This window comes from Pollicipes pollicipes, unplaced genomic scaffold, assembly GCF_011947565.3.
Source record: "Pollicipes pollicipes isolate AB1234 unplaced genomic scaffold, Ppol_2.1 Scaffold_7261;HRSCAF=8764_pilon_pilon_pilon, whole genome shotgun sequence".
In the NCBI taxonomy this organism is placed as follows: domain Eukaryota; kingdom Metazoa; phylum Arthropoda; class Thecostraca; order Pollicipedomorpha; family Pollicipedidae; genus Pollicipes; species Pollicipes pollicipes.
In genome coordinates this window covers 56,628,819-56,642,108 of record NW_023597054.1, presented here as the reverse complement: position 1 = coordinate 56,642,108, position 13,290 = coordinate 56,628,819, and the positions used below count along the sequence as shown (strand labels likewise).

Below are 13,290 nucleotides of genomic sequence, written 5' to 3'. Positions count from 1 at the left end.
CTGATAGGTCCGGAGAAGTGGTTGGATGTGCGACACAGGGATTATATGCGGGCAACAAAAATGAAGTCACATAATTAGACCATTTCAATATCTCACTCGCACCTGAACACGTCATGTAAATGAAATAAACTAACCCTGTTGTTAATCCCATTTTTGATCTAATACACTCTTTGCTCAGTGCAAGGAAAATATAAACTTTTTGCAATGCCTTCCCTTAAACTTTGGCGTAAAATATATGTAAAGTACATCAGGTGAGAAGAAATAAGCGAGACAGCTTCGATTGTGATTAAACCAAAGCAGAATAAATTGAGACTAGGAGACTATATATATATATATATATATATATATATATATATATATATATATATATATATATATATATATGTATATGTATATAGACATATAGATATGTATGTATATGATCTATATAGATATGTATGTATGTATCTACACATGATATATGTAGATATGTATATAGATATGTATATATATATATATATATATATATATATATATATATATATATATATGCGCATATATACATATATGTGCATGTGTACAGGCATACACGAATGACAACACCATGATAGCTAAATCTGAATCGCCCTGGGTCAATTTTCGCCTTATATAGCAATTCCTCGGGCGGGAACGCATTCTTTTAGAGTATAAACGGTGGAATATCATGTTCGCGTGATAAAGCCGACAAAACAATTGGGTGAAATTCCTATTTGCATGCGTTTGACAGACTCTTGACCAACCGACAACGAGCAGCTTCAAAAAGCCTGGGAATAAACTGGAGCTTCACCCATCACCCATCCCACCATTCACCATTCACCCATCACCCATCCTTCTTGTTCTGTTATGGTGGAATCTGTGTACTCACATCAGACTGATAGACCTACTTTATGATGTGTGTGACACATGGTACGATGTATATATATATATATATATATATATATATATATTATATGTATAGTTTCATATCTGTTTGACGTTACAGGTACGAGTTCTTGAGGAAGGCCTACAGAGACTGATAGAGCAGCTGCAGTTAAACGAGTGCGCCAGCAATCCGTGTCAGAACGGCGCCACGTGCGTGGACCGGTACGGCGCCTTCGAGTGCCAGTGCCCGCCCAATTGGCAGGTATGTACGGAGCCTTCGAGTGCCAGTGCCCACCCAACTGGCAGGTATGTGCGCAGGTGTACAATGTGCGAGGAACAGACATAGGTGCTGTTACGCAACAGAGGTTAAAGCAACGGACGGCGAGGTGTAGTTCAGAGGTTTGGCGACGTGCTTCGATGATCCATACACCAGCTTAAGTGAAGCGGGGCGACTAAGGATGCAAAACGAAGACTGGCTACTGCTTGGAGGGAGGATAAGCGGGGAGATCCAGGCTGAGGGCAACAGTTTAACCTGCATTCATCTACAGATAAAATTGGGCGAATTGTTAAAGAATCATTCATATGTCCCGTCGACTCATGGAAAGTTTAATGATATGAAACGTTTTGTGAGGAATTGAGAAGCAAGAACTAGCTCCGCCATCTGCAGCCTACAGCTTGGCCATCCGCTATCTTCGTTTTTTCCACACTTTTTGTTTAGCCATTCTTAAGCAGTAGATGCCACATGGACGGCACGCAAGTCCCCTGCCAGCTCCGCTTCCCGGCAACCCCTCCCGCAGCCGTTCGGCCCTGTGCTGGCATTCCGTTTCGCACGCATACCGCCATACAAAGAACTGCCGAATTGATTGCACCAGGATCGGACATGCGAGTGTTGCATTGTGAGCGTTAGTTTTAAGCGCTATGTGAACACGCTGTATCCGTGACCGTGCTTCCAAGGGCACCACATGTGAAGTGGACGTGGACGAGTGCAGCGAGCTGTCCGGCACGGATCTGGGCTGTCAGAACGGCGCCACGGTGCAGCAACACGGCCGGCGCATTCAGGTGGGACAAGCTCTCGCATCAGGCCGCACCGAGCGCCTCTGGTGGTGACCGACCACTGGTGAGAGTAGTGAGCGAAACGCTCCGAGCAGTGATTCAGCGAAGGCCTGGTCACTGAGGGCTCACTGGTTGTGCAGCGTCTTGTTGTTAGCCCCGTCTGCCCATGAATAGGTTGCGCATCAATTATCTGAAACTTACAATTGCAGCATGGACATCAGTAACATGACCGCTAGAACGTGGGGGCGAGGTGGATAAGTTCAGCCGTCATCTCCATGACACCTTTTGACAATTTGTCTAACTGTCTTCACGTCATTGACCTGTAGATGTGATGCCAATGCATTGGAATCCAGCAGCATGGCTAAAATCGTTTATGGCGCCGGTAGTGTAAGTGGTTAATGCATCTGCGTTAACCCCTGTGCGTCTGGGAAACCAGAGATACGGGGTTCGATTCCCCGCGGTGCTCGCTCCTCCTGCCAGGATAAGAGGCAGGCAACACCATATAGCCTCCGCATATGAGTGCGTCGTTAAGCCCCAATGACAATGACAACAGCGTCTATAGGTGTCTCAGCAACCTTTTTATCAACCGTGCCGCTCCAGCGACTGATCGTCCTTGCATGCATCCACCCCTGTTTACTCAATCCGCGTTCCTGCCTGCTTCCCAGCCAATCTCCGTTTACCCGGAAGTGGCTGATGCATCAGCCACGAGGGGCTCTAGAGCGTCTCCGCGGGGAGGACCCGTCCTACGCGTCCGCACAAACTCCGAGAGCGGTCCTTGTGCGGGCCATAGTCTCAGTAGCGGGGGACTCTCAAAATACATGCAGTCTTGCCCCACCAATCTCCATACCCAGTCAGGTCCGCACTCTGAGATGGTCACCATTGGCCGAAAGGTCCTCTATACCAACGAAGCACACACGTTTTTCAGTTGAGCTTTGCGTTTTAAATTCTTTAACTTTGGACTCTGAAGAACATGTTTGCTTTGTTCTGAGCGCTGTTTTTACATGCATGGTGTCATCAGTCTACCTAGGATTTGCCTATGGAGGGCTTGGCCAGCGGTCTCATAACCCCTGTCCCTAAGAGCCAGGGCCGCCATTCTCAACAAGCTGGAGTCACGTGTTTTATCACCGCGACGCCACAAAACCGACCTGAGGTTTGCACGCTTTGCCTTCTTCACCTTCACCTTCTCTGCGACTGAAGCTTAGAAGTACCGATTAATTCAGGACTCGCAATTTTCTTCCATGTAGTGAGTTAGTAGACAATGTAAAACCAAAAGCGACGCAAGCTACAGTACAGCTGAAAGTAGCCGCTAAGTATACCGAGAGTAACGGAGTGTAAAGAGTTTTTTTAACTGGGTGCGACGATTATATCGGAGGGGTGGTATATTCAACCCAGGGGTGCCTCCTCCGGCTAGGGATGGGAGCGGCTCATCCCCATTTGCCCCAACCGCCATCGTAGCTTCGCCGCTGTTTGATATTAAACATGGTGCCACGAAGACGAACAAAGCTCAGTCCTGACTAAAATCGCACTAAGCAACTGGACATGTCTAGCCTGAGCCTCAGACAGACTCTATACGGCCCGATCCCGGACGGGACGCTGAGTGAAGGCCTGCCATTCCAGCTGCCAGTGCCCGTCAGGCTGGTACGGCCAGCGCTGCACCGAGCGCTCCAGCAACTGCAGCAGTGCCAACGAGCGCCAGCTCTGCGGCCACGGCACCTGCGTCAGCCAGGCCGACGGCCACAAGTGCATCTGCGAACAGGTGGGTTAGAAGACAGCAGATGCTCAGCTTTGGTGGCTGGAAACACTTTTCCACCGCTCCCTACCTTTTGTATTCCCCAACGCTTGTACAGTAGGAGCAAAAACAGAATACAACGATATGAGTGCGCATGCCCTTTGCATCATAATGCCGTCCAGTCCCGACCAGATGTCAAAGAGGATTAACGTCCTTCATTAGCCATTAATTTGTGCAGTTAACACTTGTGTGACCCACCAATGCGTTACAATTTACTGGCTTACGAGTTAAAGGGGCTGTCCCATATTTATATGGCGCTTTGAACTGCGGAAGCCATTTTCAAGATCATTCCCTGCAGTTCACAGTTATGCCCGTTGTAAGGTTTCGAAGCCTCTCGTGTCTAAGCCAGGCGTAAACGAATTTGTGCGAACTATTTTGCGCCACCAAATTTGAAGTCGGCCAGAGATGCGTGACGTCAAAGCAACGTCGTACGAATTCCTCCTCCACGATGACCACATTGTATTCAAAATCATGACAAGCACGACCATCTACTTACTCGTGCTTGGAGTTCGTCAGCACTACTCGTCGCATTAACCGTCAACAGTGGGGTTTCATGAAGCTTAACGTGGTAAATGTAAGTTTCAAACAAAAACCACGTTTTGTGATGCATAACACAGGCATTTGAGCAGTTTTATTTGTTTTGACGGGCGTGAGGCTGTCAAAAGAATGAGTCGAGAAAGGCGCCGTAACAGAAAATGCAAATGCAAGTAAAGCATGCCATCACGGACAAATATACAAGCACTCCACGAGAAAGAGCTAGCACACGCGCACATAATGATCGACGGCATAGCTCACACGCATACATTCACAAGCCGCCTTACGGCGAGTTGAAGTACTACAAGTGACTGAGCGGGTCCGCTACAGTAGTATTTCTTACACGGCCAGTCTGGCAACGACTTCGACGTCATCAAGACGTGCCATGAGGTAGTCAAACGATGACGTTTTGGAATAGCACATTACTGAATAGTGAAATTTGGTTGTTTTGAACGGTGTTTTGCACTTGAAATCATACCAATATTAACAAGTAAACTTTTTTTCTTCCTTTCTGCTGCTTAGCTCAATATCTTCAAATGGAGGAAGCTTTTCTTAGATTAATCACGTCTCGTAAATGTCATGACAGAACCCAACATGGCGCCCATGCCTCGTCTAAAACGTATGTCGCCTTTTATGAGGCGGCCGTCAGTGGCCAGCGGCTGACCCCTATCGCAACTGTAGATATACCGTGTCCATACCGCAGGGGCTGGCGGCGTGCCTCGGGCAGTGACAGCGCGGCCTGCACGGAGGACGTGAACGAGTGCGCCGACAGCCGACCGGCCTGCTCCCACGATCCGCCCGTGCCCTGCATCAACACGCCCGGCTCCTTCCGCTGCGGGGCCTGTCCGGCAGGTGGGGTGCACCAGACACTGTCCGGCACAGCATACCGGACGCAGACCGGCATAGAACACCGACCACTGATCGATACAGCACCCCGGTCACTAATAGACGCAACACACAGACACCAGCTGAGACAATACACCGGACACGGACTGACACAGCACACCGGATGCAAACCGGCACAGGACACCGACACTAGTCGGTGCAGCACACCGGCCACTACGTGACACAACACACAGACTCTGGGCTGACACAGTACAACCGGACACTGACTGGCACAGTACACTGGGCACTGACTGACACAGCACACCGGACACTGACTGACACAGCACACCGGACACTGACTGGCACAGCACAACAGACACCGTCCGGCGCAGCAGGCCTATCAGCGATGCTGGTTCCTACAGCTCAATGAAAGTACGAGTCTCAGCACATTAATGTGATCAATAGTGATCAATGAAGGTGTTCGGGGCCCGACTTTAAACGTCGTCAGCAACAAAAAGGCAGCAATCTTGCTGATATGACGGAAGAAAACGTCAAATACGTTTTATTAAAATGTCAAAATTGTATCGCAAGATGGTCGTTTTTGGCCTGCGGTCATAGCATAGCGAACAGAATCGAAATTAGAATTAGGGACATCACGCAGGTGTGTAAATATTTTGTTTTCTCTCAATAACTGTATCGTCTGTGTTAATTGTTCTTGGAACTGCTTGTATAACGTTCGTGCTCGACGTTGCGAGAACATGCGGCTGTCCTATTTTATTGTCTATTGAGACATCATATGTCTCTGGTGGAATGCATCTGTTCAGCGCTATGAGTGGTGAGTTTCTATGCTGAACAAATCAAGATTCTTTATTCCAGAAGGCACTGGCAGCACTCATAAAAAACATTGCTTTGCGTCTCAAAAAAGCCAAGGCTTGCTTGATAAAGCCGTTTAACCAGTACCGCTTGGTACATGGAATGCTATTTTTTCAACATAAGAATTCCCAACTCGCAGGTCCGGAAAACCAGCTTAAGCTCTTCCTTGCGTATAACAAGTAAGCTTTTCCAGTCCGACAGATTTCAGTTTAAGTGAACGCAGGTGCTGCTGGCAAGTACTGCATTGCCCATGAACAGCAACTGATCACCAGCGCATGTGTGTGGCGCTTCACAACGCACGCTGTTCTAGGTTACACGGGCAATGGTTTTTCCTGCACGGATGTGGACGAGTGCCTGCAGTACAATGGTGGCTGCAGCATGAATCCAATGGTGGACTGCTTTAACACAAGGGTAAGGGCACAAATGCTTGAAGGTGCATGCTGTCCAGAGAGCTTACATATATTGTGAAGACATGCCTCGTGTTTCGCATGCAGTTCTTATGGACGATAATTTGCTATATATATATATATATATATATATATATATATATATATATACATGTACATATACATATAATGCTTATGCGAGGTGTTTTGTGGATGAGGTATGGATATACTTGGATATACTAATACAGTGGCACTTGATAAGCAGGTAGCAGTGAAGACCACTCGCATTACCACCATCTAGCCTAGCCTGATGCTTGAAAGCATGACGAACACATATGCAATCAACCAGTTCATTATCATGCATGCTATGCCACTGCTTCCACGAGCGATGCCACCCGCTGACTCAGTGGCGCTGAGTCAGTCTTACTTTAATGATGAGAACATTTGGGACTTGAGTGGCTCCGCCTGGCACACCTAAAAACTAATGCCTTTCCAACCGATCATCTCATGTTCTTGCATATGTCGGCATTCTTATGTGCAATTTTAAATACGTCGCACGATATTACTTGTTGGAAACTTGTATGCAAGCTGTTCTATCACTCAGCTGTCTTGCGACGTTGCAATGTCACCCGGACGTCACCTCCCATCCGGCTGACATGAAAAGAAGCAATGATCTGCGGAAGTGCTGAGTAGCACGGGTCGAGACCGCACCAGATCTCGGCGGCCAGGGGTCGCAGCGGCACCAGACCAACAGATCGAGGCGGAGAAGAGCACGGTCAATGGCAATGGCAAACGGACTTGTCGCGGTGCGCAGCCGGTCTCGCGCTCTCGTGGGCCAACCGTGGGTGGATCCGCTCGCTTGGAAAGTTTTTAGTGAATAATGTCAGGATCTCAACAACTAGGGCAGAGAGTGACGTGGAATCGACTGCAGGTGTAAATCATGAAGTTGTGTATGCCGACTGCAAATGCTAATGAGCTAAAAGCCGTCCGCCCCACAGGCGTGTCAGCAATCGGCAGGATATCCACAATTTCCCTCTGTCCGAAGCCGAGTTCGAATACAAAGCGCTGTTGCCCTAACGAAACGACAGGCAATTATATTCACACAGACTGGTATCCCCGCTTTGAGGGACAAATATCCAACGATCGTGCTGTTTTTCAGGTGTTTTGGTCATCATTGCGAAAATGGTAAAACGCTGCACTTGTTCATGTCGTTCGCTGCAACCATACACGTCTTTCAGAGCCACTATTGCTCATACCAGGCTAAAATAAAGGTATTTTGCTACTAGATATGTAGGATTACAATCGCTGATTCCGACCATGTTCATAGTCTGCCATTTCCAAGCAGCCGTTCCTGACTTAACTCGCAAATTTTACATCAGTGGACCTCCTCTAGTTCAATGGTCATGAATGGTCAACCTTTTAAAGCACCGGTCACACCTATTGCCGTTATCCGTTGTCGAAGTTTTTGGTTCCAGTGGCTCAGTTTTTTGGCACCACTTACGGCCTTGACATCTGCTAGCGCCTCGCTCGCCCGACGCCGCAGAAAGCATGCAGGCAAGCACCGGCAGCATATAGATGATGTGGTACGATGCAGGGGTGCAACCAAGTCCCTGCCCCAATAGGCCCAGATTGATTTGTTTAAACCATAGATGACTCCCGACAGAAGGCTAAAAAAAATCGTCGTGACGCATACTCACCGAGCTCGGCCGCTCCCCCCTCCCACAGAACAAAATCCTGGTTACGACCCTGGTACCATGGCGTTTAGCTAAATGGGTGGATTGGTATGTTATTCGCCACCACGCAGCTCTTGCCCGCTAGACAGGTTGTTGTGCATGCTATTCCGCGGCATGCCCGCCGTCGCTGCTCAGTAAACCTCGTCGACACCTGCTCTGTGTGTCACAGGGCTGGCGACGATGTGGGGCGTGCCCAGCCGGTTACCAAGGCAACGGAGTGGTCTGCCGCGTAGCAGCGGGCGGGATCTGCGGTGTCGGTAACGGCGGATGCCACCCTCTCGCCCAGTGTTACCACAACCCAGGTTAGTCAGGGGCGGCCGGCATAGGCGTGGCAGGCACATAGGTGGTCAAACAAAGGAATATTGCCGGCTACTTCGATTTCCGAAAACAGCTGATTGCTTCGGCGTTCAATATTTCAACGTTATCGACGCATCATAGAGAGACAGCTGGTAAAACTCACAATACTTAAATGTTAGTCTTACGGAAGGATTGAGACGAAACATTAGTATGACGGATGGAATAGTTGCGCGGAATATCATTCTCGCTTGGTGTATTTATTTTACTGTTTCCCGGTTATCTCTCAGGTGGTATTGTGATAATCACATGAATTTATGCATAGGTAAATTGCATATATATATATATATATATATATATATATATATATATATATATATATATATATATATATATTCATATAATGCTGTCAGTATCATATAGATGATGCCCATAATTATTATTCATGATAAAAATATGTATGAATACATGCATACATATATATATATATATATATATATATATATATATATATATATATATATATATGCCATCATTATATGATACCTTTATATCTATAGTGTATGTAAATATTGCATCCGGGGGTACTAGGGTCATGATTGAATGCGTCACTACCTGTTGTTTGGTGCTTCGTTCAGTGACGCCGCAGGCAGGTATTTCAAACTAATGCAAATGATGTCAATGTAACACCAATTTGTTCCAGAGGTTTTGAATCCACTCGCGTTGTCGCGCATATTCGTGCCCTTTTGCACGCCAGTTAAGTTAGCAGAGCATTCATTCGTATTCGAATCCAGCGTCTAGCCCCGATTTCGTCGGGCATGACACTATCAAGTACAGAGCTACATTATTTACGAACATGCCTTGCGTTTCACTGTTCTCTAAATAATGTATCTCCTAGGGGCCAAAAAATGTGGTCAAGCGAAAACGCTGCAAAATAGCGTTTTGGGGATGTCATGTAAGACCCGAGTATACATGACAATCCAGGCAGCCCAAAAAGGATTCCAGGGCTAACCGTCAATCTCAAAATAAAGCTCAAACCACGTATTAAAGCAAACACATGATGACCATGGTACGAATAGCGTCACACGGCCCCAATATGAACTGGTCTGCACAAGCAAGATACTATGAAAAGCCTTCATCAATTATATCAGCAATGCCTTCAGAACGGCCCATTGGAGGATGCCTCCATCCCCAACATTACGATATGATAACGAAGTAGTACTGCATGAATAACGCGTAGGATGTCAGAAAGCCAAAAATTGTATTCCAGCCTGGGCTGTCAAGAACTGCTAGCCGGGATAACCTCCAAGATCACATCTCAGTCCAATCACGGGTTAACGCCGTACTGTGGCTGTATCGGCCGATCTGCACAAACAGGGCGACATGTGAACCCTGGTTATTCATTCCAGCCTGAGATTGTGCGACATAGCACGGCAAGGAACAACGTTCCTGTCAAAAGGCTCAAACGCCAAACTAAACGTCCTAGTACGGGTTAACGTCGCATTTATACTGCAAGGGCCGTTGTGCATAAATGCGGTGTGGTCTGAAAGTCAGAAATCCATTCTGGCTCAGGTCGATAAACAGGCGCAAATCAACGCTGCATTTCAAGTTCAAAATGAAAGTAGAATGAAGAGTAGCATAGGCGTGTCGCCTTATTAGGCAGATTAGCACAAACAGCATCTTACGTGCAAACCTTTCCACCCTTGCCAGCAACCTTCCCAGCCTTGGCCGAGGTTTTTCCCATAATTGTCACGCATTTTGCCAATTTTTTAACCCTGCTCCTCAGTGGTTAGTCATTGGTTACAATGGGTGAGACCAGCTAACTACACTGCCAAAAACATTTTTGCAACTATTTCAGCATAGTTTTGGGCCACACCTGAGCGTAACGTTATGCTGTCAACCCCCTTCACCCTTGTTGCACTTCAGGTGCTCTCTACCAACACCGCCCTCCCACCTTCCTCGCGTAACGTAATACGTACTACCACGAGAGCGCATTCTAAGTCAATCTGCAAAATCATAACCAATGACAAGGAGTAGCGCAGCATTATCGATCTACGGTGTACTTGAGTAATATGGGGCTATCAAATCGCATGACCTGAAGCCTTTTTGCATGTTTTTGTTTTGCCAGGGCAATGTACCTTGAAGCGTGACGCTTGTGCAGACCAGGCTGAAGGGAATAGCTGACTTTCAACTAACAATTCATTGTGTAAATCGGCCCATGTGTGGACAATACTATGGAGCCTAGTCCTTTGAACTGGTATGTGACCCTGAGGGTTCATCTTGGAGTGCGTTTTTTTACGACACGGACTGAAATGGATACCTGCCTTTAAGATGCTGAGCAGTCCCATGTCGCGGCAATCTCGTGCTTTTCCGTCATTTAACCTGCAACATATGCCTCCTGATTGACCTCGCATTGGGCGCTTTTGAGAATCCAGTCTAGATCAAAATGATGCTGGTTTTTCATAGTATTTATGATATTTTCCAAAGCATACCGAGATGGGTCCCAAATGGTACCAATTCCGGCATGCTCCTTTCACAGACCTTCAAAACATAAATTTGGGATTTTTGGCCCGAACAAGTGTTTACTTGTTAAATTTTGCCAACCCCGACCGGGATAGATATCGAACTTTCACATGACGCTTAGGTCAGTCCCATAAAGCGACATTACAGTTCTCTGCGTCCTATGATTTAAAAGTTTGAGAATTATAGCTTTTGAACCAAAGTGATGAATTTGATAATGCAATGTCTGCAATGAATTTCCGCCTTTCAAAACACCTCCATCGCACAGGTGGATACATTGCATGGGCAGTGCGTTGCTACTCCGTCCTTTTGCGTTGCACATGGTCTTCAAGGTAGATCTTGCAGTTTGTCTGTTTTTCTAACGGTTCAGAGGGAAACGACAACTGGCTCTTTGATAGTGCTCTTATGTCAAAACGAGGTGGACTTCCCGGATAGCATAGTCCTGCCGCTCAATGAGACCGATTGGTACAAATACATCACATGCAAAGAATGTCGACGTTGATTCGCACCTTTTAAGGGCCAGATTAAGACGAAAGCTTGGCTTTTATAATGTATCACTGTTCTGAAGAAAAGTCTCATAGAGGGGATATGAAGACTCTGATGCTATCTAGAGGGCATACTCTGACCATTGGTCTGGAAATTTGACGCTTGCGGCGTTTTGACCGGAGCGATGAAACATGAAGCTTGAAGTTGGTTATCCAGAGCTGGAATTGGTGTCTGGGGTTTAAATGGCGCCTCAGTCGGGCACATTAGTACTATACATCGGTAGGGCGGCACTATTCCATTTTTTGACACTGGCATGACCTTGCAGCTTGTTTTTTGTCCGCACCTTTTTAATCGCCTAGGCTGGAAAATATACCTGGGTTTTTGTGGCCTCCTCTTTACGCCAATCATTCATACACAGCGACAGCACTCAGCTAGCACGCCATTTGACCTCTAGACTGGATTTGGACGTCGTCCTTGATTATGCCTTTTTAACAACCTAGGTGGAATAGATATGGCCTTCAAATGACATGACGTTTGTATTGATCGGCTCCATACTGGGGCAGTGTGATATCATCCAGTTATTTTAAATTAACTGTCACTTGCAGGTTGTCCGTGGAAGTGTTTTGTTTGAAAGGCCTGATTAAAGTGGACAGCTGACTTCTAAGGCACGCCCCATTGATTAACATCAGCACTTTAGAGCGCCATTACGGCGTGGCCCCGTCGTTGGACCTGCAGATGAATAATGGAGGTAAACCCTGAATTACGCATTTTGAACATTCCACGCTAGACTTGTGCAGATTATCCACACACAGCCGCCATAGAGGGCAATATGTCTTTTGAGTTTGAATTTTGTGCATTGATTGGTTTACTGACTGCTTCGATTGACCCTGAGGAATTATTTTTTACGTTCCAGGCCAGAATAGCAATGCACCGTGTTTGAGCAGATCGTGCTCAAACAGCCGCAGTACGGCGTCACTACTAAGATAGCCATAGTATGACGACCCTGGTTTTGACCATGGAAGTTGACTTTGGAATGCGGTTTATCACAGCCCAGGCTGGAACGAGGCAAAGTTTCCTGTAGAGTCCCCATGTTTTTACACAATTCCCATGGGGTGGCAGTACACTGTTTCCCTGTTATTTCGCCTTGAACTTGACCTTGCAGCCGTCCGGTCGACCGGGCTAAATCGCATGCTTTGCTGCATGGCCTTTACAAGGCAATGCACATGAGCGGATTGGTCCCACGAAGGCGCGGCGTGGTGCGGCGGCTTAAAGACTGGGTCTGGGGCCCTCGCTGGAAGCATTGTTTTTGAAGTGTGGCGTTTTCGGTGGCAAGGAGGATATTTGACTGCCGGAGGTCAAACTTTTCGTACCTGAGCAAACCAACGGTTTCTTTGCAACGAACAATGCATGTACTTTAAATGAAACAAGAACTAGACGCTGAATTTCAATGCCAAGTCGCCACTATATGAACTATCATCCTTTCTTACATTTTTGATTTGGCCTTTCATACCATGCAGTCGGCAGCATATGCTCGCCAAGAATGATAATGCAGCAGTGCAGCACCATCCGTGTGCAGGTGTCACGCGTGTCCGTGTTCCACAATTACAGCGATATCGGCCAGTCATGTGCAGTGCACTTGTCCGTCGGGGTACGCCGGCTCGGGGCTGGGCCCGGCCGGCTGCGTGCCGCGCTCCGGCGCCGCCGGCGTCACCTGCGCCACTCAGCCGTGCGTGCACGGTACCTGCGTGGACGGGCCGGTCGGCTTCATCTGCACGTGCCCGCCCGGATACACAGGTGACGGCCGCGCCTGGGATAGGCCCCCGGGCCATCCAGCCTCGTAATGCAGGGACTCCGAAATAACATTAGTTTAGGCACCAAGCATTGCAGTTTGCTCTGGGAGACCCCTGTTTTGCTCTGC

At 47.4% G+C, this 13,290-nt stretch overlaps 1 long non-coding RNA gene across 1 annotated transcript; it reads left to right on the top strand.

Annotated features, from left to right (window-relative positions):
* Positions 1-4,971: 4,971 nt before the first annotated feature.
* On the top strand, positions 4,972-13,061 carry LOC119111889 (uncharacterized). Its single transcript, XR_005095637.1, has 4 exons — positions 4,972-5,107; positions 6,264-6,364; positions 8,242-8,374; positions 12,981-13,061. It is a non-coding gene; the product is annotated as an uncharacterized LOC119111889 (long non-coding RNA).
* The last annotated feature ends 229 nt before the right edge of the window (positions 13,062-13,290 follow it).